The 24,733-nt window shown below is 53.0% G+C and overlaps 1 protein-coding gene across 1 annotated transcript in view; it reads right to left on the reverse strand.

The window, feature by feature from the left end:
- The window catches only part of BUD13 (BUD13 homolog), a 564,524-nt gene that overhangs the window by 497,657 nt on the left and 42,134 nt on the right, over window positions 1-24,733 (reverse strand). The window lies entirely within an intron of this gene.

Below are 24,733 nucleotides of genomic sequence, written 5' to 3' on the forward strand. Positions count from 1 at the left end.
TTGAATTGCTCTGAGTATACCACAACTGGGGAGCACCACCTCAGCCACCCGGTAAAGCATCCTTGCAGACGGGAGCCCAGAAGTCACCAGAACACCACACCAGGCCAGGTCACCATGAGGGCCAATTCTCCTGGCCTTGGTGAATTCTTGACCCTTGAGAGAGGAGCTATTGCCAAGAGGCTGTGTGTGGTTCTCTGTGGTCCTGCTGCTACTGCTCTCTTCTAGGCAAGGAAGGTTTAGGGGAGAGGCTCAGGGTCACTGGCTGGGGGAAGGGCTGGTGACAATCAAGAACCGAACAAAATAGGTGTCGCCAAAGCAAAGCCACATAAACTATGAGGTTCAGGCTCCCAGCAGGATGAAAGAGCTGGCGCAGGAGGGAAGTGATCATGGCTGGCTACGTTCCTGGTCTAAATTTCCCATCAGCATCAATCTGAGAAATTCCATCCTTCCAGGCCCTCCCTGGCCAGAGTTGTCCTAGCCCCAAGGAAATTTCCAGAGTGTTGCTTCTACTCATACACATCCCAGCAGCTGCCTGGCATGTGACTCATCTAGGGGACAGGTATGCGCTTGGGTGGTGGGCCTCCATGCACCCGGGGCCGCTTTTCTGAAGGAGGGGGTCCTTTATCATAGCCAGATCAATGTCAAGGTCCAGGGATGGGGCACCCCAATTGTCTGGAGGGTCCAAGGGTCTGAGCATCAGGGTGCATGTGGTCACGTGTACCTTGAATAGAGGGACTGGCAGCAGCACCCTGATACCTTCCCTCAACCTCTCCTTTTCTCTCACCCCATCCCTGACCCCCACTGAGCCAGCATCTTCCTCCCAGCCCAGATCTGGAAAGTTCCTCATTTTAACATTGAAAGGAACCTCCCAACAATGAAGCCAACTCCATGCTTCAAGTGCATGGTCTGGCCACAGTAGGGTTTGTGCTCGTCCCCCTGTGACCTCTCACCCCTTGACAGCAACATCACTTCCTCCATCGCTGTCTCAGGCAGTTGAAGTCTGGCCGAATTCAAAACTCAAGTCATCGCTGGAAGTCTCTGTCCCAACTCTGACCTCCCTGGAGCTGCCTCCCCCGTCCGTGCCCCTTCTAGGCTGTTCAGTGGGGACTACCATGCAGCATGGGCCTATGTCCCTGGCTTTTCCCCCTCACACAATGGCCAGCACAAGGAAAGCTCAAAACTAGTTTTTAACGGAATAAGTCCAATGTACTCATCAGGTAAGATGAAGAAACTGCAGCCAGGGAAAGCTAAGTGGTTTCCCCAAGGCTCATTGGCCCATGAGTGCTGGAGGCCGCTGCAGAACCCATAACGTGCGATCCCACCTTTCTCTGCTCCCTGACCCCTTTCCACCTCTTACCACCCAAATCAAGCCAGGAGCCTCCAGCTCAGGATGGGTGACTTTGTTATTGCCAAAGGCATCACACACGTACAGAAGAGTGTGTAACAGCCAACCATGCATCTGTGTCTCCACCCCCAGCTAAGACAGGCCATGTTATCGGTGCCTCAGAAGTTCCCACTCCCCAGCCACCATCACCCTCCCCATTAACCTCCAGAATTAACCACTAGCCTATCTTTCCTATTAATCACCCCTTACTTTGCTTTAAAGTGGTTGTACCACTTCATTTCATGTGCCTCCCTAACAATGCCCTGCCCTTTGCTTACACAGTGAGGTTTGTGCTTGCTACTCAGTTTTTCAAAACCAAACAGGATCTGTGATCTCTTCAATGCTTAACACTGTTATGTTCAAGTTTTCCCAATGCGGTGAACTCTGAGCAGATGCCTATTATAAACCAGGCCACAAAATCATGTTCGTAGTTCTCCCATCAGATAGCGCCAGCTCGCTCCTAAAAGCCACTTTATTTTAGGCACTGAATTAATGGTGTACAAATGACATGCACAGTAATGTGAAATTAGCATATGTCTTGATTTTTTTTTTCCAGGAAAGGATGTTGTATGTGTGTGCAAAAGTCAACTGCTCAGGCCCTTGTCTAACGGGGCTGTTTTGATCCCAGTTGTCTGACAGCGGGGACCTGCCCTCATGTTTGGAGGCAGAAAAGAAGCCCCAGGTGTGTGTGAGGAGAGGCAGGCTCGGAGGGTCCCTAGACCCCTCTTTTCTTCCCCTTGGCCAGCCCTCACCACAGTGGCTTTGACCCACAGCTGCCCTAGCCCAGGGACCTGGTGGCAGACAGAAACAGACCTACTTTGGTTTCCATGGCAACTGCAAGCATCGGGAGGCCAAGCGAGTGAGCCACAGCCAACGAGGCAGCTGGTTTGAAGGGTGTTGATCTCTCTGCAGACCAGCAAGGCTGAACCACCAGGGACTAGAGACAGCAACCAAGCCAGGAGGAGCCACCAGAGATGGGTATACAAAGTCTGCAGGGACCTGTCTGCAGGGACCTGTCTGCAGAGCTTGCACATTTGTGGGTGCATACAGCTGTGCCCAACACTCATCCACCCAGGCAGAGGCACATTGGAGAAATATACATCCATGCTCCATTACAAAGGCAGAGAGACCCACACCCACCAATGCAAACACTTGTTCGTACCAAATACAGCCTCAGTTTACTCCTGAGACTATTTATAAAAATATAAACCCCGTAATATAAATGCACATCCCACACAATATAGAAGATGCACACCCAGAAAGATCTACATTCACCCAAAGTACATTTCTATACACACCCCACTTGTTTGGATACTGCACACACAGTACCCACAGTGTGCCTAGAGGGAGAAGTTCATGCCACAGGACACACCCTGTGTTATATCTGTGTTATGGATACACAGACATAATCGGAACCTCCAAGAGTTAAAATTTGGGAGCTAAGGGGGCCCCACTGTCTGAAGTGAGGCTGTGGTCCCACTCAGAGAGGCTGCAGCAACACCAGAACCCCAGAGACAGCCCTCCTGGCTGGCTGCCTCATACAGCGCCCCAAGAAGCAGGCCTTTCACCTTCCCTGCTAATTACTCAGAGTAGTTCTTTTCGTGTCTTCCATAAACACCCAAAGGACAGAAATCTAACCATCCTACTCCCCTTGAGACTAGAAATCATACTGTGCTGGCAGACTCACAGAGAAACATACTCCTGTAAGACCCCTGTGTGGGTCCCCACTCCATAACGAGACTGGCCCCCCTGGGCAAGCGAGGCTCACTGCCCACTGCCCCCCAGAGGCAAGAAAAAGAGGCCACTGGCCCCTCCGAGGAAGGAAGGCAAATCCATGGAGTGCAGAGTAACTTGCTAGGCCAAGAGTTAGCTCTGGATCTGGCAAGGACAGCAGACACCCTCAGACTCCATCCATTAGGCCTTAAGAGCTGAGATCACAGTGTGTGTGTGTGTGTGGGGGGGAACCATCTTGTTCAGAATGTCTTGATGCACATTTGAGGGTTTGTAACATTCCTTCAATATTGTCCTAATAATCATTTCACTCATATGCAGACATTGAAAAACATGTAAATGTGTATACATGCCTATTGTAATAGCACTATTACTTATAGACACTAAAGGACAATAAATGCCATGCTATTGCTAGTCTCACGATTTTAGACTGATGATGAAAATCATCTAAAACTTAAAAATTAGGGCTTGTTAGAATGAATCTCCTGATTTCATAGGATTTTAAAGCACCTTTCCAATTCAGCAGCAGCAATATTAGCATTGCAGGGTACTCAGCTTCATACTCACCAGGCCCGAGTGCCTGCTAGGTGCCAGGCACCAGCTGGGAGAAGAGGCAAGTTACAGGTTAATAAGACCCAGACCCAGGTCTTGAGGGCCTACAAGGCAAAGGGGGAGTCACAGTGAAAACCACATACCAAGTAGCCTCCTATTATCACAAACACCAAGGCAAAGAGCATTAAGCATGGGGTCAACAATAATGGTTGAGGGGGAAGAGTCAGGAAGGGGTAGAGTATAAAAGGAAGCAGCAGGGAGGAAGTCACATTTGAGCTGGCCTGAACACACAAGTAGGTGTAGACAAGCCAGTTCCCAGATGGAAAGGGCACTGAAGTCCGTGCAGCTGCCGAGGTGTGGGAAGTTGACCTGTGTAGCTAGACCCAGGCATAGGGAGGTCCAGGAAGAATGAAGCCACAAAGGTAGACTGAGGCCAGATCCCGAAAGACCTCACCAGGCAAGCCAAGGTGTCTGGCCCCACTGATCATCAGGTGTGTGAGTATCAGATCTGTGCTCAGGAGAACCCTCTGGAGGAGGGTGGTGTGTACAGGCACGGGGTACAGCTGTGCACCTTGGGGCTGAATAGGAGGTGAAAATTGCACCCCTCCATGAACAGAACCTGGCACGGGCCTGACCCTTAGAGGCCCTCCATAAATGTTTGCTGAACTGCATGGCTGGTGGGGTCACATGAGGAAAATGGAATTAAGAGTTGGTGACCTGGAGGGCTAGTTCAGGCCTACTATTGACTGGCTCTGGGACCATGGGCCAGAGATTTAACCTCTCCACTTCTCGAATTCCACGCTGGTAAAACGAATCAATAATGCCCTGACCTCTCTGGCTTAGCTGTTCTGAGGCCCACAAGAGGAACAAGCTGAGGGCGCCAGATAGGAGAGGTGTAGGCCAGGGGCCAGGAAGGCTGCTGCAGCCACTCCTGGGACTCATCGAGCTCTGGGCCCCATATGTGGGGAGAGAGCTGGCTCAGCCTCAGCGATTACCTGCACCCCAAACCCGACACCTGTGCTCCATTTCTGCACAGATGGCGCGAGCTGGCCATGTGCCAGTGGCCGTGTGCAGGCCCCAGACTGGGATACTGAAGTCAGTGCCCCCCACCACCACTGCCCAAGGGGACACACTCGGCAGGAAGAGGCCCCTGGGCGAGTGAGTGGGATCAGCCAGACTGTGGGGTGCCCCAGGCATCCCCTCCCTTTTAGCAACCGTGCCCTTCTCCCAAGGCCAAGCAAAGGCAAGGCCAGCATCCCCGTGACTCCCACACCTCCTCTGAAAGGACAGAAGAGAAGGTCTGTGTACCCAGCTTTCCAAGTGGAGAAACGTGGGCTCAGGGCTCAGGGAGATTAGGCGACTGCTGACGGAAACACAGATATTAAGAGATAAAGTCTGACAGAAGCCTGAGTCTCTGCACCCCGAGTCCGCTGTTCTGCCACTGACCGCCGTGGCCAACATGGGGTGAGGCAGGAATTTCTTCACCCAAAGCCAGCTTTGCCACCTTCCACCCCAGCCACTTGCCAACCCCAAGCCACCCAGCCCGCTCCTGTGCCACCCAGATAGCTTAGGTCAGTAAGGATCTGAGCCAGACATAAATCAGGAGAATTAACCATGGTGCACACACCCCAAAAAACCAACCTTAAAAAAATATATTTTTTGATGATTTTTGATGATTTGTTTCCATAAACTACCCAACTATTCTTATCCTCTGTTGCCAGAAAACAATGGTACTAGCTGACCACACTGCTGATGGCATTTTATACTTAGATGCTTGGAGAAGTCCCGTCTGATCTGCGTGGAAAACATCTTCACCAAGCCCGCATCCTGCCGCAACTCACACACCTCCCAAGCCCCAGGCTCATTTTCCTCTTTTCCCAGTTCTGGTGATGAGAAAGTTCTGTCTTCTCCTCAGCTGAAATGCGCGGCACTCTCCTTAAGGACAAATTGCCCCGATGGGCCACATGGACCAAATCAAATCTGCTTTCTTTTCACAGTGCAGCTTGCGGGGGCAGCCTTCTCTCTTCCTGACTCCATGGCCCATTCCTTCCTCAGACACCCGTCTGGTCAACCCCTCAGAGCTCAGCACAAACACACGCCCTGGGGCCTCCCCATGACGCAGCGGTTGAGCGCTGGGTTGCGAAGCTGCCCGCAGCCTCTGCAGCGCCAGTTCGATCCCCGGCCGCCAGGCGAGGGTCCCACATGGCGCGCAGACCTCTCCTGCCGCCCGCTGCTCCCCTCAGCAGTGTATTTCGTCGGTCTGCCTGTTCTGTTCTCCCCTCTGACCCTGGTGAATTCTCTCACCCTCCCGCGCTTCTGACTGTACCCAGTGCTTGTATAAATAAATAAATAAATCTTTAAAAAAAAAAACAAATCCAAAAACAAACACGCGCTCTGGCTGCTCCGTGCATCCCCTGCCTGTCTCATCACCTGACCGCACCCCCAGAGGGGGATCTGATCCTTCCCCGACTTTACACCCGAGGAAAGGGAAAGTAAAGAACCTGCCAAGTTTCACAGCACGTGACAGAGGGGTCTTGCTGCCTCTGAGGCCCCAGAAGAACATCAGTCCCCCCCGAAGCTCAACCCTGTTGAGCCTTGAGATAACAGCAGAGGGGCCAGGGCTCTGCACTTGGGGGTCAGAGCACTTGGCTCTGCATCCCACTCACCCACTTATTAAGGTGTGACCCAGCGAAGCCACCTCTGCCCTGCTCGTGGTCTGTAAAATGGGGATCGTTACAGTGACACCTGCTAGGCGGTTAGGGAGATTAGAACAGGTTTAGAGGGATGACCTTGGGCCCGGTATGCCCCATTAGCTCTCCCTCCCCCTCCAGGAGTCCCGAGCCACTGGGTTCACAGGAACTAGAGCAGCAGAAGGGATTCCTGCCACACGTGGGGGCCAGGACCCCCTCCAGGAGAGAGCCAGTTCCAGGTCTCCTGGTCCCTCACCGGGCCCAGAGTTACTCCCCAAAATGATTTGTCAAGTGACAAGCAAAAATATATTACCAATTTAAGAGTGTGATTTGCCTGCAACTTTTTAATCCTCAGGCTGTTGTTGAATAGATTAAAGTGTCTGCTTTGATCCATGCATTTAGATGGATACATAAATATAGCCATCACTTACTCTCTCCGCAGCCAGGGTGGGTGTCACCGGCATGGCTGGCTTCCGACCTGGCCAGGCTAATGCATGAGAATGACCTCTTTGCCATTCAGATCCCTCTTGCATTTCAGCCCTGGCTTTTGTGCGCTGGCCTGCCCACGCTGCCACCTACTCTGACCACAGCTCACTGCGGGACACAGTCACTCAGGAAGGCGGGGGGCGGCTGCCCAGTCGCCAGGTGCCTGGAACTTCCCCAGCCCAGCAGAGCCCTGCAAGAATAAATCTCTGGAGAAATAGATTTTGAAGAGGAATTTGGTACATAGATCTTCTGTCAGCGGAGCAGACACCAGCTCGTCGTTTTTCAGGCTCGCTGCTTATCCAGAAATACATCTATTTTTACATGGATCTCTGGCAAGATTTCCTCTTCCCTCTGGGGTGGGAGGCCATGGAGAGAGCCAGGGGGCAGGGAGCAGCAGTGGCCGTGGGGACCTGGTGGAGGGGGCAGGGCAGACACAGGCTCTGACAGGGGGACACTGTGGAAGGCAACAGGACTGAGTCCTGGGGCTCCCTAGCTCCTCCGTGCCCAGGCGTCCTCTCTGGCCCTCCTGCTAGAATGGGCACAGCCTCTCAAGCTTCCGTCACCATCTGGGCCCTCTGCACTCTCTCCACCCATCCAAAGCCCCCAGCCACCTCTGCTGCCCAACTCTGGAGTCCCCTAAAGGGCTGAGGCTGGGGCTGAGGTGTGGACAGCTCCAATGCCCACAAGTCTGCATTGAGCACCACAAAGATGGGCTGGGCAACGTGTTGTAGCCAATTAATTCCAGGCCTGCCAGGTGGCGCTGGCGGGGAAAACAGTAGGAGCCAACTCTGAGCAGCTCCGCAGACTAACGGGCGAAACAGCCAGAAGAGGCTCTGAGCTGTGTGCTATAGCAAGCACTTAGGCCTCAAACAATGGCCTGAGAAATGTCAGAAGTATCAGGGAGGCTGGAACCCTCAGGAGACTCTTTGGGGCCTGTGTTGACCATATGCTGATGGAGCCAAGAGCCCTAAGGGACCCTTTGACAGAGTAAACACCCTCAGGCCTCCTTTTCCCAAAACCCCTGGAATAAATTAACTCCTTTCATCCCAGGAGTTTTTGCGCTGCAGAGACCTGGTCCCCTAAGAGGCTCCAGAAGAGATGAGAGCCCAGGATAGGAATGACCCCCCACTGTGGCTCCATCTCCCACCCTGCCTAGCCCTGTCTTCTGCCCACTGCTCACAGGCCAGGCCACCACCCTCAAGGCTTCCTGCTCTAAGAGGCCCCCAGGTCCACGCCCAGGCAGTCCTACCCAGACACACAGGTCCTGGCTCCCCACTCTGGAGCCTGGTCCTGCTCCTATTTCCAGCCTGGAAGAGGCACTGGATCAACATGTAAACCTCCACCCAGAGTGGGCCAAGGGGCCCTCTGTGAGCTTGGCCCTACCCACAAATATTTATGGGTCCACCCTCTTTTGCCCTAAAGCTTCTGGTCCATTTTCCATCTCATCACTCTGAAGGCCTTGTTTCGAATCATACCTCACCCTCTCCTCCCAGGAGTGCTGTTAGGCTTTCAAACACCCCAGACTCCCCAGGTACTTAGCACAGAGGGCTGTGGGCACCAGGAGCTGGGAAGTACACCCACTCCCTCCCTGCACACCACTCAGTCTTTCCTCAGCCCCACACCGGAAATGCACAGCCTGATCACCACAACCTTGCCATCACCCACTCCTGGCTTTGCCCCACTCTACTGCCAGCCCTTCCAAGGCTGCTCACCAGCCCTGCCAGGTCTTACAGATGGGACCTCCTCTGGACCCCCACCTTCCTTTCCAGCTGCCCAACTATGCCTGCCTTTTAACTCTCTCTAGCTCTTCCCACCTCTACTTGGTTCATCCTCCATGGCTCTAGACCAATTTCCTTTCCTCTCTGTCTCCTCAGACACAGTGATCTACCCCCAGGCTTTCAACCGTTGCTTCCATGGGAATACCCACAGATTCACACCTCAGAATACCCCGATTCGCGCCTCCACCTCTGGTTTCTGGTGAGTGTGCCCAACTGCTCATAAGACAGCTCAGGTTAGCGGGGACTAAGTCATCCTGCCTGAAACAAGTGTGCATTCTGGCCCTATAACCAGCTCCCATGCCCAGAACCACCAGTGAGTACCCATGTTTCTCTTGCTGCCGAAGCTGGATCACACATACAGCCCACTGTCAAGCTTCCTCTAGTTTCCTTCGAATGACTTGGCACCTGCCCAGCCCCAGGTTCTAGCCCTCACTTCCCTTCACCAGACGATGGCAGGAACCACCTAATCTGTCTTGCCCCATTTGGTAGGCAGAATAATGCCTCTCCCTAATGCCCGTGCCCTAAACCTGGGCCCGCGGAATATGTTACTTTACATGGCCAAGGGGTTTGGAGATGTGACTAAGGCAATGGGCTCTGAAGCAGAGATACGATCCTGGGTTATCTGGGAGGACCCCATCTAATCAGATGAGCCCTGAGAAGTAGAGACGGTTCTCCGGAAGTCAGGGGGCAAATGAGAAAGCAGTGAAGAGATGCAGCGGAGGGGGAAGTTGCAGAGCTTTGAGCAGAAGGATTCCATCCACTACTGCTAGCTCCGAGATGTAGGGCTCCACGTGCAAGACCTGGGGAGGACACCTAAAGAGAAGGGTGGCCTCAGCGCACAGCCAGCAAGGAAACTCATTTCCTTCCTTCTTCAGTCCTTTCGCCACAAGGAACTAGATCCTGGACCAGCCTGGAAGTGGATTCTTCCCACAGTCTCCCCACAGGCGTCCAGCCATGTAGGAGCCAGTCAGCTGCCATCTCGATCTCAGTTTTGTACAACCCAAAGCAGAGACACTAGTGACGCCACTTGGACTTCTGACCTGCAGAGCCGTGGGATAACATATTTGGGTTCGTCTCAGCCCCTAATCTTTGTGGTAACTTGTGATGTTGGAAAAATAACACACCTCACCACTATCCACATAGCAGACCACTGCTAAACCATCACCTCATACCCCAATGCTCCTCAGGACTCCTCACCACACGCCACGTATGACCCAAATCCTTAGGCTGACATTGAAGAGCACCAGCCTCCAGTTTTCCTTTGTAGCTCCCCTCCCTCAGAAACCCTCACTTTTGTTATACTGTCCCCCTTCACATCCTCCAACACCGGCCCAGGATTCCCACCTCTGGTTCTTCACGTACATTATGCCCTCACCTGGAGTTTCCTCTCTCTGGTCTGAGAGGCTTCGCTGCCCTGCTCTCCCAGCTGCCCTGCTCTCTCTGCTCACCCCCTGGGCACCAGCACCCACCACCTGTATGAGACTCTGCCCTACTTCACAACCTCCCCGCCCGACAGCAAGGCCCACCTGTCCTCTCTCCCCTAGTTGCCCATGAGCCTCACATAGTGCTGGGTACGAAACCCTGTTGAGCTGTAATAAAACGCAAATGTTCTCGGTCACTGTCCTACTGAGCGCTGGAGCCCAGACCTGAGTCTCTGAGGGGCGCCCAGGCTGGTTTTCACTGCTGGGGACCAGGAGAGAGAAGCCCTGAGCCAGGAGGTTCCTGCGTGCCTGGTGAGCCAGTAAGGGGGGGAGAACAATTCCAAGCCACCCAGAGCCCCTGAGAAGGCCTCGGCAGGGGCCTCTGAGCCAGGCTCCTGGGTCAGGATCAGGGCAGCCAAGGAGAAAGTCCCCAGGTCATACACGGGGAGGCCCGGACAGGAGGCCTGGGCTTAGAGCTCATAGCAGAGCAGCGAGGACCTGCAAGCCAGTCACCACCCACCTACCCAGCAGTGCGGGGGGACAGTGTGGGCTGCCATCACATGCCAGTCAGGCCCCATGAAGACCTGGAAGGGCTGAAAGAGTAGGGAAAAGAGAAAAGATTAAGAAGCCAGGGAGCGGGGAGGCTGGAGACAGGAGGGCACGCGAAGACAGGGAAAGGGTGTGAAGAGAGAAGGGAGTGGGAGGAACAGTGGGGCTCTCTCCCTCCGTGTGGAAACAGCGCAGCCCGCAGACTCTCCTGGCCCTCGGGTTAAGGTGAGGTGAGGAGATGGCGACTCCCCACCCCCTTGGCCACCACAACTAAGAAATTATGTAGAGTAATTAATCAAAAGTTAATGAGAAATGTGTTTTCTCTCCCAGCCTAGCCCCACATCATATTCTTATTAGCAGAGGTTATTACAATAGTAATCATGCGTGCTCCAGGCGCAAATTGTTTTTTGCTCCACTGCCACCAATTTAGAAAACCATTAATGGCAAGATAAAGCCCCCATGGCTCACACCAGGCCAATGGGGTGCCGTTCCCTGCTCCCCCTCTGCACACCTGCTGTCCAGAGAGGTGCTGTCCAAGCAGCCCCAGCAAGTAGGGGTTCTGACCAGGGGAAGGAGGAGAACATGGGTGGGCTAGGCAGGATGCTGGCCTGGGCTGGGGGGGACCTCGCATTTTACACAGCACCATGGTGAGATCACTAAGGGCGGGGCAATCCTCGCGAAACGAAGCAAAAGCCCAGCTTGCCTGTCAGGGACTAATCCATGCCAGTTTTCTCTTGAACCCTTTTTCCCTCAGAGCCTATTCTCTAGAAGGGGTTGGCTAAATCCGTGGTTCCCAAATACAGGTCCCAATCAGGCGCTGACTTGTGATGAACCTTCCTCTAGTAAAAAGCAGCACAATGTAGATTTTCATAAAGCGAAATGTACTCAGTATTAAAGATGTTCTTAATTCTGAAATTGCCCTTCTACTTGGTTTTACATTTATGCATATGTGTGCACGTAAGTTATGTGTAGATCCTTACATGGTAACTACTTAGGACTCTTTCAGTTGCAAGGGATGGATTTAAAGTGATATTGCAGAATTGGAGATATAACTGGGAAGAACAGGGCTAGAACCCGTAAGGCAGAGGGCATTGTTGGGTCTCCCCCCACTTTCTCCACCTCTCTCAGCATGTGCCCTTCTTCTCTCTCTTACTAGAGTTGAGCTTCGTCCCTGGGTTGGGACATAAGGGTCGTGGGAGGTGTAACTCTGGGCTGGCACAGCCAAAGGCCGCTCTGGGCTTAATTATCCCTGCACAGGATCTGAGGATAGAGAGCTCCGTTCTCCCTCAGCACCCACATGTGAAGTTCAAGGCAGGGCTCCGACTGTCCCACCTTGGGCTGTGTGTATGTTCTAAGGGCAGTCGCTGTGGTCAGGGACACCAGGGTGGCCAGGCCTGAGCCCAGGTAACAGTGCTGCCCTGCTGGCCCACTGCTGCAGCAGGGGAACAGTCCATGCCCTAGAGGAAGGAGGGACATGGTGACTGAGAAAGAGGGACAAGGGACCAAGAAAGTAGGACATGAGACAAGACAGCCGACATCCAAAAATACTAAATGTGAGTCTCCACCTCCCTGCAAAGATTTCTCTCTGAGCATCTTGGGAACTACTGATGTCCCTTGACTTGCGACGGGGTTACATCCTAACAGAGCCATGGTCTGAAAATACTGTAAGTCGAAAATGCACTTAATACACCTGACGTGCTGAACATCACAGCTTGGCTTCCCCTACCTTAACTGTGCTCTGCACACTTACATTAGCCTGCAGTTGGGCAAAGCCATCTGACTCAAAGCCCATTTTATAATGAAGTGTTGAATATCTCATGTAATTCATTAAATACTGTCCTGAAAGTAAAAATTAACAGGCGTGAGGGGGGTGCACTAACACAAAAGACAACATCAAGGAAATGCTGGCATCACAGTACACTGTAGGGCAGCGGTGTTCACCCGCGTGGTTAACTCGGAGTTACGGCTCCCAGCCCCTGCACAGCATCAAGATACCGCTAGACCAAGAAAAGATAAAAATTCAAAATCTGAATTATGGTTTCTACTGAATGCACATTGCTCCTGCACCATCGTAAAATCAAAAAGTTGTAAAGTTGGAACCATTGTAAGTCAGGGACCATCTGTACTGAGCCAAACACTGAGCCACCAGAAAATGTCACAGACCATTTGCCTATGTAAATCTCCCAGGACTTACACAGAAGAACCTTACGTTAACTTAACACCGTGGGGAGGTGCTAATGTGGCTCTTAGCAACCTCACTGGTAAAGAGAGCTATTTCACGACATCAGAACATATTGGTGGCTCCTTCAACCTATTCCAGATATTCTGTGCTGACAACCAAGATACACGTCTAGAAGGTTCTCACAACCAGGGTGCGATGAGGGGTAAGTTCGTGGACATCAACTTCAGCACAGAGATAACTCCTTAGGGGCCCAAAGACCCCCTGAAGACCCAGGCAGGTCAGCATGACCGCATGACATGTCCCGATTACCAGGCCCCCAGAAAAATGGGCTTTCCTGAGCCTGACAATGTCATCACGCCTATGACACACCCCATTAAGCCATCAGAAGTAGGGTCGAGACATCCTTGCCCAGGGGTTGTTGGTTGGTTATTTTATCCTTTATTATTTATCTATTTGAACCTGTTGCCTTCGTGATGAAGCACGGAACTGAGATAAGGCTAGATTTCATCTCATTAATGATTTAACCTTCAGAGAAATGTGTATGATCAGTAGCAACAAAACAATAACACTGCCCCCAAGCACAGCTGCCACGGAAGTCATCTCTGTGAAAGGGGGAGGCGCATGTCAGCACAGTGAACGGCACCAGTTCCCGGCCCCCACTTACACGCAGCTGCCTTGGACTGCAACTCCCAGCAGGCTATTAACCAGACTTCCTGAGAGGGAGGGGCTGGGAAGGAGCCAGGTAATTATGTATTGGAGGTCCAACAAATGAAGGGGAGGAGACACTTGGGAGAGACACTCAGAGAAGAGACACGTGGAAGGCTGTTGCTGGGCCTGAGCAGAGACAATGGCAGCCGTTACCTTCACCTCTTACTGTGTGATATGGTACATTTTTTAAAGGTTTATTTATTTATCCATACAAGAACTGGGGTATAGGCCAGATTTTGAATTTCAGGTACTTCTTTCTGTCCCAGCTCTCAAGGAACTGCTTAACAACTTTCTTGTGGTTGCCCACCAGAAGGTACCTTAGGCTTGTGGCAAACGTTCAGGCCACACTCATCCCACTCAAATCTGGTTGAACATTTGCCCATGAGGGGATGGGCAATTTGGAGTTTTACTGGGAATCTATTATTTGAAATCCTTCCCCTCTCTCTCCCTACCCACCCCCCCCCCACACACACACACCAATTCTATGAAGAGCTTTCACACTAAGCGTCTGCTTTCTTAGACTCTGAGGATGGTCAGAACCCTTAGAACATGCACCCCTTAATAGTTTTGGGGTCCCTGGCTATCCCTCAGTTGCACTTACATGACTTTGAAGTCTGTCTCTACTTCTTACTGGCCCTTTGTCTTTGAATAAACTCTTGGCCTCTAATCCTCAGCAACCTCCCCTGTAAAATCTACCTACAGAAATGGTCCCAGTACCCAGAGACATACAGAGGACCCAGAGACACTCTTGCATCTTTTAATAAACTTTATGGAACATTACTCTGCTCTGGATGAAGGGAGGGCTTACAGGGAGTTCATCCTAAGAATGCTGAAGAGAGAAACACATTATCACACATGCCCAAAGTGTGGTTCAAATGAGAAAGGGGAGTGTGTCCCCAGAGAGGAATAAACCACATACAATGGGCATTTAGAGGAAGTGCTTCCAGCTAAGGGAGAGGGAGATTTGGTGGAGGAAAAGGACAGATGGAGTGTGGTGATGAGAAAGGTGGGGCATTCCCTGCAGAGGGGGTGGCCTAAGCAGAGAGCTGGAGACAAGAACACTAAGCGTGTGTGGGTTCCCTACCCTGAATTTGCAGGTGACAGTTGGGTCTTCCCTTCTGAACCATCCACTTCCTCTTCCACCTTCTGGTCTGTGCATTCATGGCTGACATTGGCTGGACACAGCCGAGGAGTAGCATGGGACACTTGTTCCTCAGTTGGACCATTCGTGGTCAGCCCACCCTGCCCCCTCCCTTTATCTACCAATCCAGGTTGGCCAAGGTTGGTGCTATTAAGTGGCAGGAATTGGTTCAGCTCTCCCGCCTCCACCCTGCCAGGGTGGGGAGACAGCAGATTGCTGAGACTTCCTTTCCCTCCTCCTGTAGGGAGGCACAGCAGGAGGTAGAGGCAGGAGGCAAAGGCTGGGAGGAGCACCTGAGGGGAGGGATTGGCTGAGGTGAGTGACAGGGAGGGCTTTTTTTTTACTTAACATTGAGTTACCAGATCAAGGAGCTGAAAGTCTCTCAAGATTCTGCTTGGACTGGGCCTCTGTGATAACAAGAACCCGTAGCAAGTAAGTGCTTTGTAGTACAAAGCCCTTTCCCACGCTGTCTTGTTAGTTTAGTCTCTAAACAACCCTGGAATACGGACTTTTTTTTTTAAATGCCTTTCTTCTATGGTCTACTCTAAGATCCATAAGGGAAGGGATCATGTCAGCCTTGGCACTGCTGTGTGCCTTCAGTACAGCGCCCAGCATAGAGTTGGCAACCAGTCAGTGGTTGCCAGTTGGCTTCTGGTTGGCTGGCTGGCTGGCTGGCTAGCTGGCTGGATGATGAATGGGCTAATGGATGGATAGGCAGGCAGACAGATGATGAATTATTTTTTAAATTAAGACACTGAGGCCTGGCCTAGAGAGAAAAAGTGACTCGCCAAAGCTAAAGCAGAAAGTTAGCAGGAGATCAGGGCTGAGCCCCAGGTCACCAGCCACCCCCCTGGCACACTTCCCAACATCCAAAATTACACTGGTTTCGTGAACACGCCCAGCCAACAAAGGCCGTCCCTCCTCTGGCAGATCGTCACAAACCGCGCTCAGCTCCCACAAGAGGAGCAGAGGCTCCAAAGTCCAGTACCAGGGGCACGAGCCCCGCAGAGCCGAGTCCTGCTGGAGTAAACAGTGGGGGGCTTGGTCCCAGACACTCAGCGTCCTTCCTTCCACAGCATCTGCTAAGGTCTCTGTCCCTCCTTCTCTCTGTCTCAGCGGATCTGGCTTCTAACTTCTCCAAATCTGTTGCGCTGTTGCTACCCATCACACACGTTTCTCTGAAGGTTAAATCATCGACGAGATGAAGTTCCTTGCCTCCTTATGATTCCAGAACCCAGAAGCCCCCGAGACAGCAGAGATTCCCTTCCAGGCCTTCCACACCCCAACCTGGAGGTCTCACTGCAGCTCCACTTCAGATGGGCCATGATCCTAAGGGCTGCAGGTTCTCCCTAAGGCCTGACTCGCTACCAGCTTCGGCCCCCCCAAGACCAAGTCACGGCCCCTTGTCTTTTATCTACAGTGTTTCTGAGGCAGCAGCCTCCTCGCCCTCTGGCTCCAGGGCAGCTCCTTAGTCTTCAGATGGTGAGTGAGTTCTTATTCCTTTGCGGGAGACTACCCTGAAATTTCCCGAGACCCTGGGCCATCCTCTGGCTCCCACCGTCCCTGTTCCCCTCTGGCTTTCTAAAACCCCCTGACCAGACAGGGGTCCCCTTTTACTTCAGGTCCAAGATCTCAAAGAAGTTCCTCAATACACTTTTTTGGGTTTTATAGGAACACACACATATAGGAAAAGGACCCATATTTAGACCCCTGGTCCCAGAAAGCTTGAGATTCATGGCCTGCGGGCCCCACCCCCTGCCACCTTTATTTACCCAAATGAAGAGGTAAACTGAGCAAGCTCGGATTACTAGAAATTGAGTTTATTTGGGAATAGCAGAGGCATTGCTATCTGGGAAATACGTGTTGTAGCAAGCTACAAGCCAGTCCTCTGAGGGTTCGAGGCAGACTGTATGGAAAAGGAAGGCAAAAAGGGGGAAATCCGGTCAGGGTCCCAGCAGCAAGTTTATTGGCTTGAGGAGGGGATGAGATTCTTCGGGGGCATCAGTTGGTCAGAAGATAACTTCCCACCTTCTATGAACCAGACATTTACAGGAAATCAACCTCTCAGTTCTAAAGGCCTGCTCTTCTGAGGGTGTATGTGTGTGGTTCTCCATTTCATTACTTCTGGCCCCATTTTAGACTGAAATCCTTTCACACACCCCACCCCACGGCTCAGACTCAAAGCTTTCTAACTCAGTGTGAATGTTACCCTTTCAAAGTCCACCAACAGGATTCCTCCTGTCTGGCCTTACCATCTCCCTGAATTTCAGGGACACAGGGCTATGTCACTTAAGTGACCTCAATACCAGGTTTTTGGCTCCTTCCCCCTGAGGCCTCTGCACAAGGCCTCATCGCTCCACTAGGGGCTCCATGGTGAGCCACGAGTAGCCACTGTATCTTCTCAAGAACAGAGCCTTCTGCCGCGGGGTCTACAGGGTCCAAGAGTGTCTCCTTGGTGAGGGAGCATCCAATGCACAGAGTCGAAGCTGCTGCAACTGTTACAGGTTGGAGGACCTTTGGTTCCAGCAGGCCGAACTGGGAACCCTGGTGGTAGTGGGGCAGGGGGAGGCAGTCCCACAGAAGGCTAAAGTTAACATTTTATTTTTTTAAAAGATTTATTTATTTATGCATACAAGAGCTAGGGTACAGGCCAGAGATGCAGGGGGTGAGAGGATTCACCAGAGACAGAGTGGGGAGCAGAACAGGCAGACTGACTGAAATACACTGCTGAGGGGAGCAGCAGGTGAGACAGGAGAGGTCTGCCTTGCCATGTGGGTTGCTCCCTGGCTGGCCAGGGTTTGAACTCGTGCTGCAGAGGCTGCGGATTGCTTCACAGTGCTGTGCTTAACCCCTTGCGCCACCAAGGAGGCCCAAGATAACATTTTAAAGAGATCCCAAGAGACCATTTGATTCAGTCAGTTGTTCAAAAAACCACTCAGTAGCATTTCATTGAACCCAACACTGGAGACCCACGGACAAGACACAGCCCACTGGACAGTATTCTTGCAATTCCCACTTTCCAGAAGGGGCAACTGACGCCTGATGGGTTAACAGCTTGTTTAAGATCAAACAGCTGGTAAGGAAAGGCAAGGCACTAGGTAAGACCCAAGGGCCTTGTCTCCTTAGGCTGGTGCAAGAGTTCATGCCGCACGTCCCCATTCAGTGTCCCCCAAATGATTCCAAGGCTCAGTTTCTGCCAGTGGGGGAGGGCTGCCTGAGGAGTGGGCAGACACCAAAGTCACCAAGTCTCTGTCTTTGCCTGAGGCACATAGAAAGCTCCAGGCAGAGGAGGGTGGAAGAGAAGCTGGAAAGCCACAGCCTGTGCATGCAGATGAGGCGGCTGCATAATTAATCAACATCAAACAGTTTCATTAAGAGATGGAGCTTTGCGGCTGTTTGTCTTAAAAAAAAAAAGAAAGAAAAGAAAAGAAAAACTGAAACAGCAGGAAGAGGATGAGCGAAGGGAGGCTCAGACTGTTCAGGCCCAGCTCGGAAACTAATGATTCTGCAGTGGAGGGAGGGCGGGGCGGCCAAGGAGCCGGGCACCGTGACAGGATCTGTTCCGAGAGGAGGCAGATGGCTCCAGATGGCTTTAGCCCCCAAATCGTAGACTTGGGCTCCCTGGAAGTCATCTTATCCATCCTGGACAAGCCTGGTGCCCCTTGGGGCTGTCAGTCCACCGGGAGCTGCCCTGGCCATCTCCACCCAGGCCTCTTCCAGGAGCCGAGGGGAGTGGGGGGGGGTTCCGGGACCTGCCCCACAGGGGCAGGATGCTCACTGGAAGCAGGGCCCCGGCTTCTCAGCAGAGGCTTCTGCAGAGAGGGAGCAGATGCCCTGACATACCCAGAACATAATGCTCAAGTTCCCCCAAATGGGCACAAAACACTAGGGGGCAGAGAGAAGCCCCCAGGGACACCAAAGCCAGGGGCCTATGTATCCCTAAATCTCTACACCCCATGCTTGCGCACCTCTTCTTTCACTCTAAAATAGAAAGAGAAGGGCAGGGCAGAGAGAGCTCCTTGCCAAGCCTCGGGAAGCTAAAGCCACAAGGCAGGAGCCTCCCTCCCCGGCACTCAGCTGGGAGTGTGACCCCCTCTTGTCCTGATAAGTTCTGGTGGGCTGTGGAGGTGACCTCGCAGAAGACCTCTAAGAACTCTTCACTATCTGGTCTGCTCCTCTTCCCAGTCACCTTCTCGCGCTCCCTTCACCCTGGGTTCCATGACAGCAAAGTCTTTCCACTTCCCCAGCAGCATCGGCCCGGGGCCTCCATGCTGTCTCTTGTGCTGGCACAACCTTCCTACTCTCTGAGTCACCCACCTAGCGAACTCCTCCATATCCGTCAATACCCAATTTAAATATCCCCAGCTCAGTAAAGACTTCACTAAATCCTATGACCTTCAAGTTTAGGTTTTTTCCTTCCCTGTGCTCTGCAGAGTTTCTGATGTAATTATTGGTTTCATGACAGACTCTGTGAAACAAGAGCTGTGAAATGGCTGTGAAACAATGAGCTCCATGAGGACAGGGACTGTATCTTTCTTCTTTTTTGTATCACTATGATCTGGGCAATGAATAAATCTTCTGAACTGGAAAAGATCACACTTGTTCTTGGCAAATGTCTAGAACCACCCAGGAGAAGTTTGTTCTCTTCCTAAATAGATCTGAAATGCTAGACTAGCAAGGCCTGGTGGGGAGATGAGGTGCTCGCTCAGCAGGTTGCATTTCCAGGACCGTGAGAACAAAGACAAGGACATTTGCTAATAGGGAGATGCCTTCAGCCGAGCACTGGTCCACCATTAGGGCCTAGTGTGCTGGGCCAGCACCCACAGAACTGTCTTTCTAAGCTGAGCATCGGTGTGGGATGTGAGATGTTGTCTGGGAATGTGGTGAGGCCAAAGACATCCCTGTCCCTCTGAATTCCCAGAGCCATGGGGCCCAAGGGAGAGCCCTCTCCCACTGGGAGTTCAAGGCAGCTTCTCCTGCAGGCCTAGAGCTCTGGCAGGAACCAAAGACCCAAAAACTCTCTGCCCATTCATTCATCCAAGTCCTCTCACTCTCTCTTCTGCTCGTCCCCTGGCCTGTCCTCTAAACCTTGAGGCGTAGCCTTCCCAGAGATGGCCAGAGGGGGAGGATACATTCTAAATTAACAAGGTTTTAGCAGTTAGGTACAGAGGTGGCATTGTCATTGAAAAGAAAAAGAGAAAAAAGAGGCTCATAAACATTCCCAGCCCCTGTTCTCTTTACCAGCACTGGGGAAGGGTAACAGGAGGGCAGAGGAGCAGCCCCTCCCCCAACACACACACCCCTTCCCTACACACACACACACACACACACACACACACACACACACACACACACGTCCTGCTCAGACTGTCAACTTTTGTATCTCTCAGCCTCCCCCACCCCAAGGGTTCCCACCCATTTTCCCAGGGATATTTGGTAGGGAAGTCAGCTCCAAGGAGAGAAAGCTGCCTGCCTCACAGACACTTCAGAGACGCTGAGAAATGCTCAGCAGAAACCACAGAGGTGCTGAGGGATTTACTTTATATTGGGGGTATGCAGGGAGGAGGCACACGTCTGAGGCCTCAAGTCAATATTTTGAGTGATTTGTATCTAGATTGTTCTCAGTTATTCCACAATTAAGCATGGCTGGCATATGTCAGCATTATTGGGTTTCAGTCCTGAACTCACCGGCACCAGAGAAACCAGGGATTATCTCCCCACCTCCTCCCCACCTCCACCCCCAGGGTTAAGACTACAGAGAGGTCAGCGGAGATGCCCCTTCCCCAGGCCGACCATGCTAACCCAGCTCCTGCTAAGTAGATCCTGGGGAGGGTGCCAACCCGAAGTTCTTACCAGGGAGGCTGTCTCCTGATAACTCCAGAGGCCATCCCATCTCTGAAACCTCGCAGGAGCCCCAGAGCCACCGACCCCATGCATAGACCCCCTATGAGAGCGCCCACCTCTGATTCTCACTACACCATTCCCTACAGGGAGCTGTGTAACCTGAAAGAGTCCAAAACCCCTCTCCACCTGCCCCCCATCTCCTTCCAGAAGAAAGCAGCAGGGAGGTGCAAATGGCCTGTTCAGGGACAAGAAGGACAGGGGAGCCAAGCAGAAGGCAGCCTCCCAAGGGCTTCAAGTCTCTGCCTTGAGACACCGTTGGAGCCTGCCACAGTGGGGGGCACCCTCCCTGTGCTCCCTCCTTTCCCTCAGCAAGTCTCTGTCTCCCCTGCCCTCGGCTAGATCGTTGCCCCTCATATCTGACACTCCTGAGCGACATTCAGCCCCCTGAGTCGCTGGGGTGGTCAGAAACAGACTCCCCAACCTCCCACCCAACCTTCTGCGGGCAACCACAAGGAGCAAAGAGGCTGGGGTGGCAGGCAGAGCGCAGAAAAAGTCCATGCACAATGACATCCGAGTGCAAGTATGACCGTACAAAGTGTAACGTGCACATGAGAAAGCGCACAGGTGGCTTTTAGTTGAGCATGTGTGATGTGACAGGTAAATGACATTATTAGCCACCACCTACGAATGGAGAAATTGAGGCTCAGAGAGGCTAAGGGATCAAGGTCACACGGCTAGTAAGTGATAGAGGGGACATGAAACCATGTCTGAAATTCATGTCTGAATTGCATAAAACCTCCATAACAGACCTTTCAGTGACACCTGCAGAGGTGGGGGGAAGGGAGATATTTGGGGTGCCAAGATATATTAAAAGGCCCCTCCCCGTTCCACGTGGAGGCTGCTGTCCAACCAGCATCCTTCTTCCTCTCTCCTCCACCTGCACACGAGGAGACAGGGGTTCAAAACTCTTAGAGGGGATGGCCCGGCAACCTACCAGCACAGACTTCCCCAACCAGGGCCCTCAGCCTCTGGCCCCCTGCGCTCTCTGCGCTCCCCTCCACACCCCCAAGGGAGAGGGACCCAGGTCAGGGGAGGGAAGGCCCCATCCCTTGGCTTCCCCACCTCCAGGGCTGCTCCCTCCCGCTGAGTCTGCACTGTTCAAAGTCACCTTGAGAGTCTCAGTGCCAGGGATGACAGCCAGTGGGGGCGAAGCAGATGGGCCGCTGACATGGCAGCATGGAGGGAGTTTCTGCAGCTAGCACAGGGGGAGGGAGCCGGGGGAGGCTGATACACAACCAGGAACCTGGAATTTTGGCTATGACCAGGGTGATGGGCAAGCCGCAGGGGTGGGCAGGCCCCTGATGTGACCCCGGAACTGGGCTCGTGTGGATGGAGAAGCTGAAAGCTGGATGGACAAGTGACCTGACAGCCATGCCTTCCCAAGCCAGCGCTTCACTCCAAAAGCAAGCATGACCAGCCTTAACCCTTTGTGTCTTTCCTGAGAGCTGAGACTCCTGGATTCAGAGGAGGATGGTCTCTCCTTCACGGGGGTGCCTAGAAGGGAGAAAACCACCACCCACATGGCTAGATCACTTGTGGATACCCCTCATCTAATCGCTGGCAGGAGGTGATGGCAAAGGCAGACACGGCTGAGCTGCAGGAGGGTGACCTCATGGGTCCTGCCAGGAGCAGGCAGGCAGTGCGGATGTCCACGCACCAAAAGGCTGAAAGGTGGAAGGCTGAGGTCAAGCTCCAGGGAAGGACCAGGCTCCTTTTCAAGATCTAGAAATGGTCAGAGCAAGAGGAGAAACAGGCCAGACAGACAGAGCCCAAACTTGGTCCCATTCAGTAGTAAACAGCCGACATTCGACACCTACTTCACCAAGTGAGTCCAGTTCAGTCTTCACTCCCAAGGGACCCCCAAACAGCATCCTCCGCTCTCCTTCCCCAGAAGCCTCTCCTCAGGAATAGCATCCCTCCAGCCCAGAAACTGGGGGTCATCCTAACCGCACTCTCCCCTCGCCCCTCATGGCCACTCAGAGGCCAGGTCCTGCCATTCGACCTCGTGACAAAGCTCTTTTCTTCCGTGTTTCTTGGGTGACCCACCACGGCCACCACCCATCATCTCTCCTGCACAGCTCTAGTCAAGCCTGCCTCCTGCATAAAGTCCCTTCTTGGGGAGACTCAAGGAAGGGATCTCCTCAGACTCCACAAAATAGTATCAAATTGCACGGACTAAAAGGCCTTTCAGCCTGATGGCTTTGTACTCCAGCCAAGCCAAACTCCTTGGCAATCTCTAAACTTCTGTTCCTCTCCCTCCTCTGGGCCTCTGCACATACTGTTCTCCAGTCTGTCTCCCAGGAGACAGCCCTTGAGACCATCTGTGGCCTCAAATCTCCAGCACTTGTCACGGAAGTCATGCCTTGGATGGATGGATGGGTGGATGGATGGATGGATGGATGGATGGATGGATGGATGGATGACGAGGGGAAAGAAAAATGAAAAATCACACGATGTTGTAGCATGAAGACAGATTCAGAGAAGTAAAACAACTCGCCCGAGGTCAGGTGGAATTAGCCACCCTATCTACAGCCCTTTGCTGCCTCAGAAGAGGGCTGAGAGCCCCAACACAAAAGGAAGAAGAGAACACAGAACCAGGGGAGTCCTGGGACAGTTCTGACAGCAGTCGGGGGGTCACGGAAAGGAGATGGAGGGGGAGGACCACAGAAGGTGGGTGCCTGTGGTTCAACAGCTCACAGCAAAGGGAGGGATGCAGGGCCTGGGGTCTTTCAGGCAGATATCACTAGGGTCCCAGCAGGAAAAAAAGTAGTTGTCCCCAGGAATCAATGGGAATGGAACTAGAGAAAATTCTGGTTTTGGAGGGACGACAGGATATCAGGACTGGGGGGACATCGGTCGTGCTGCCCAGGGGGACAAGGCTGTAGGAGGTGATTAAGCCTGGCCTTACAAAATGAGTCGTAAGGCAGAAGTAACTCTTCCTCATTTCCAAACCTCCACCAGGCAGGGAAATGCAAGTAGGTGTCCCAATTCTAGGAGGTGAAATCTGGGGACACACAGGCTGGACCTTTGGCCTGTACAAAGCTCAGCTTCTTGGCCCAGGATGGAAACAGCTATTAGGAAATATGGAAACTTTGGGGAAAAGATAAAAGTCTAGATAACCTGTTGTCTCTTTTTCCCAACTCCTACCCTCTTCTCTGAGTCCTTCAAAGGCTGGCTCCCCACCCTAGCCCTGCCCAGAAGCCTTCCCCATTTCTTTTGAATGGCGAGAGTTCTTCACCAAGCCTTGACCGGTTTGTTCCGCGGCCTTCTCTGGACATGGAGACCATCTCCCTAAAGCCCAGGTGAGTGGGGGAGAGCAAGGGGTGATCAGCCACCTCGCCCAGGCCAGCCCCAGCCACACCTGCTCCAGGGCCAGACGGCAGCTGTGCTCTAGCCAGCAGGTATGTTTTGCTAAGGAGAATATGCCAGCTGCTGTCCTGCTTCAGCGGCGGGGGCCCAGGATGGCTGCCTGCCCTGGAAAGCACTGATGGTGCTGCCGGGCCAGAGGACAGCGGCCGCCTCTGCCCCCAGCCTGAGTCGCCAGGCCAAGCCAAGCCAAAGCGGTTCTGACACAAGCGCTACCTGGGAGAGGTTTCAGACGTGGAGAACAGCAGGTCACCTGGCTCAGGACACTGGCTTTGTGCCTTTGTGCACAGCCGTCAGGGCAACACGGCCCCGGGGGAACCGTGAACTTCCACCCTGAGGTTCAAGCGCAGTGGAGAAGGGCAAGGGACCCACTGCAGTTATACTCGTGTCCCTTGGCTAGATCTGAGGACTCTGCATGGCCGAACCAGGGTCTGTCCGAGGCCCCCAGCCAGAGGCCTCACTCTCGCCCCCGGCCCGGACCTCCTGGAAGCTGGCACAAGCCTGCGCAGAGTGGCAGAGGATCTTTCCATGGAGGCGGCCGCCCCTGCCCTCTACCCCTCCTCCTGCTCAGCCAACACCAGCCCCCCTGACCTGGGGCAACAAGGAGGAACAGGAGAGGGACCGAGGATCTGTTCAGACAGTCCGGCCCTGGCCACCCGCTCCTCCACCCCTGGCAGCACTGAGCCCCATCATCAGGCACTAATTAAATCCCCCTAATGAGGAAATAAGGATGCAGGAGCCAGCTCCACCATGGCCTCCCCGGCCCAACGCCCTCGCCTCTCCATCGGACTTATCGCTCGTCACAGGATGTTTACAATAATTTTTAATTTGTGCAATTATT

This window comes from Talpa occidentalis, unplaced genomic scaffold, assembly GCF_014898055.3.
Source record: "Talpa occidentalis isolate TD23 unplaced genomic scaffold, MPIMG_talOcc4v2.1 talOcc4.12, whole genome shotgun sequence".
Classification (NCBI taxonomy): Eukaryota; Metazoa; Chordata; class Mammalia; order Eulipotyphla; family Talpidae; genus Talpa; species Talpa occidentalis.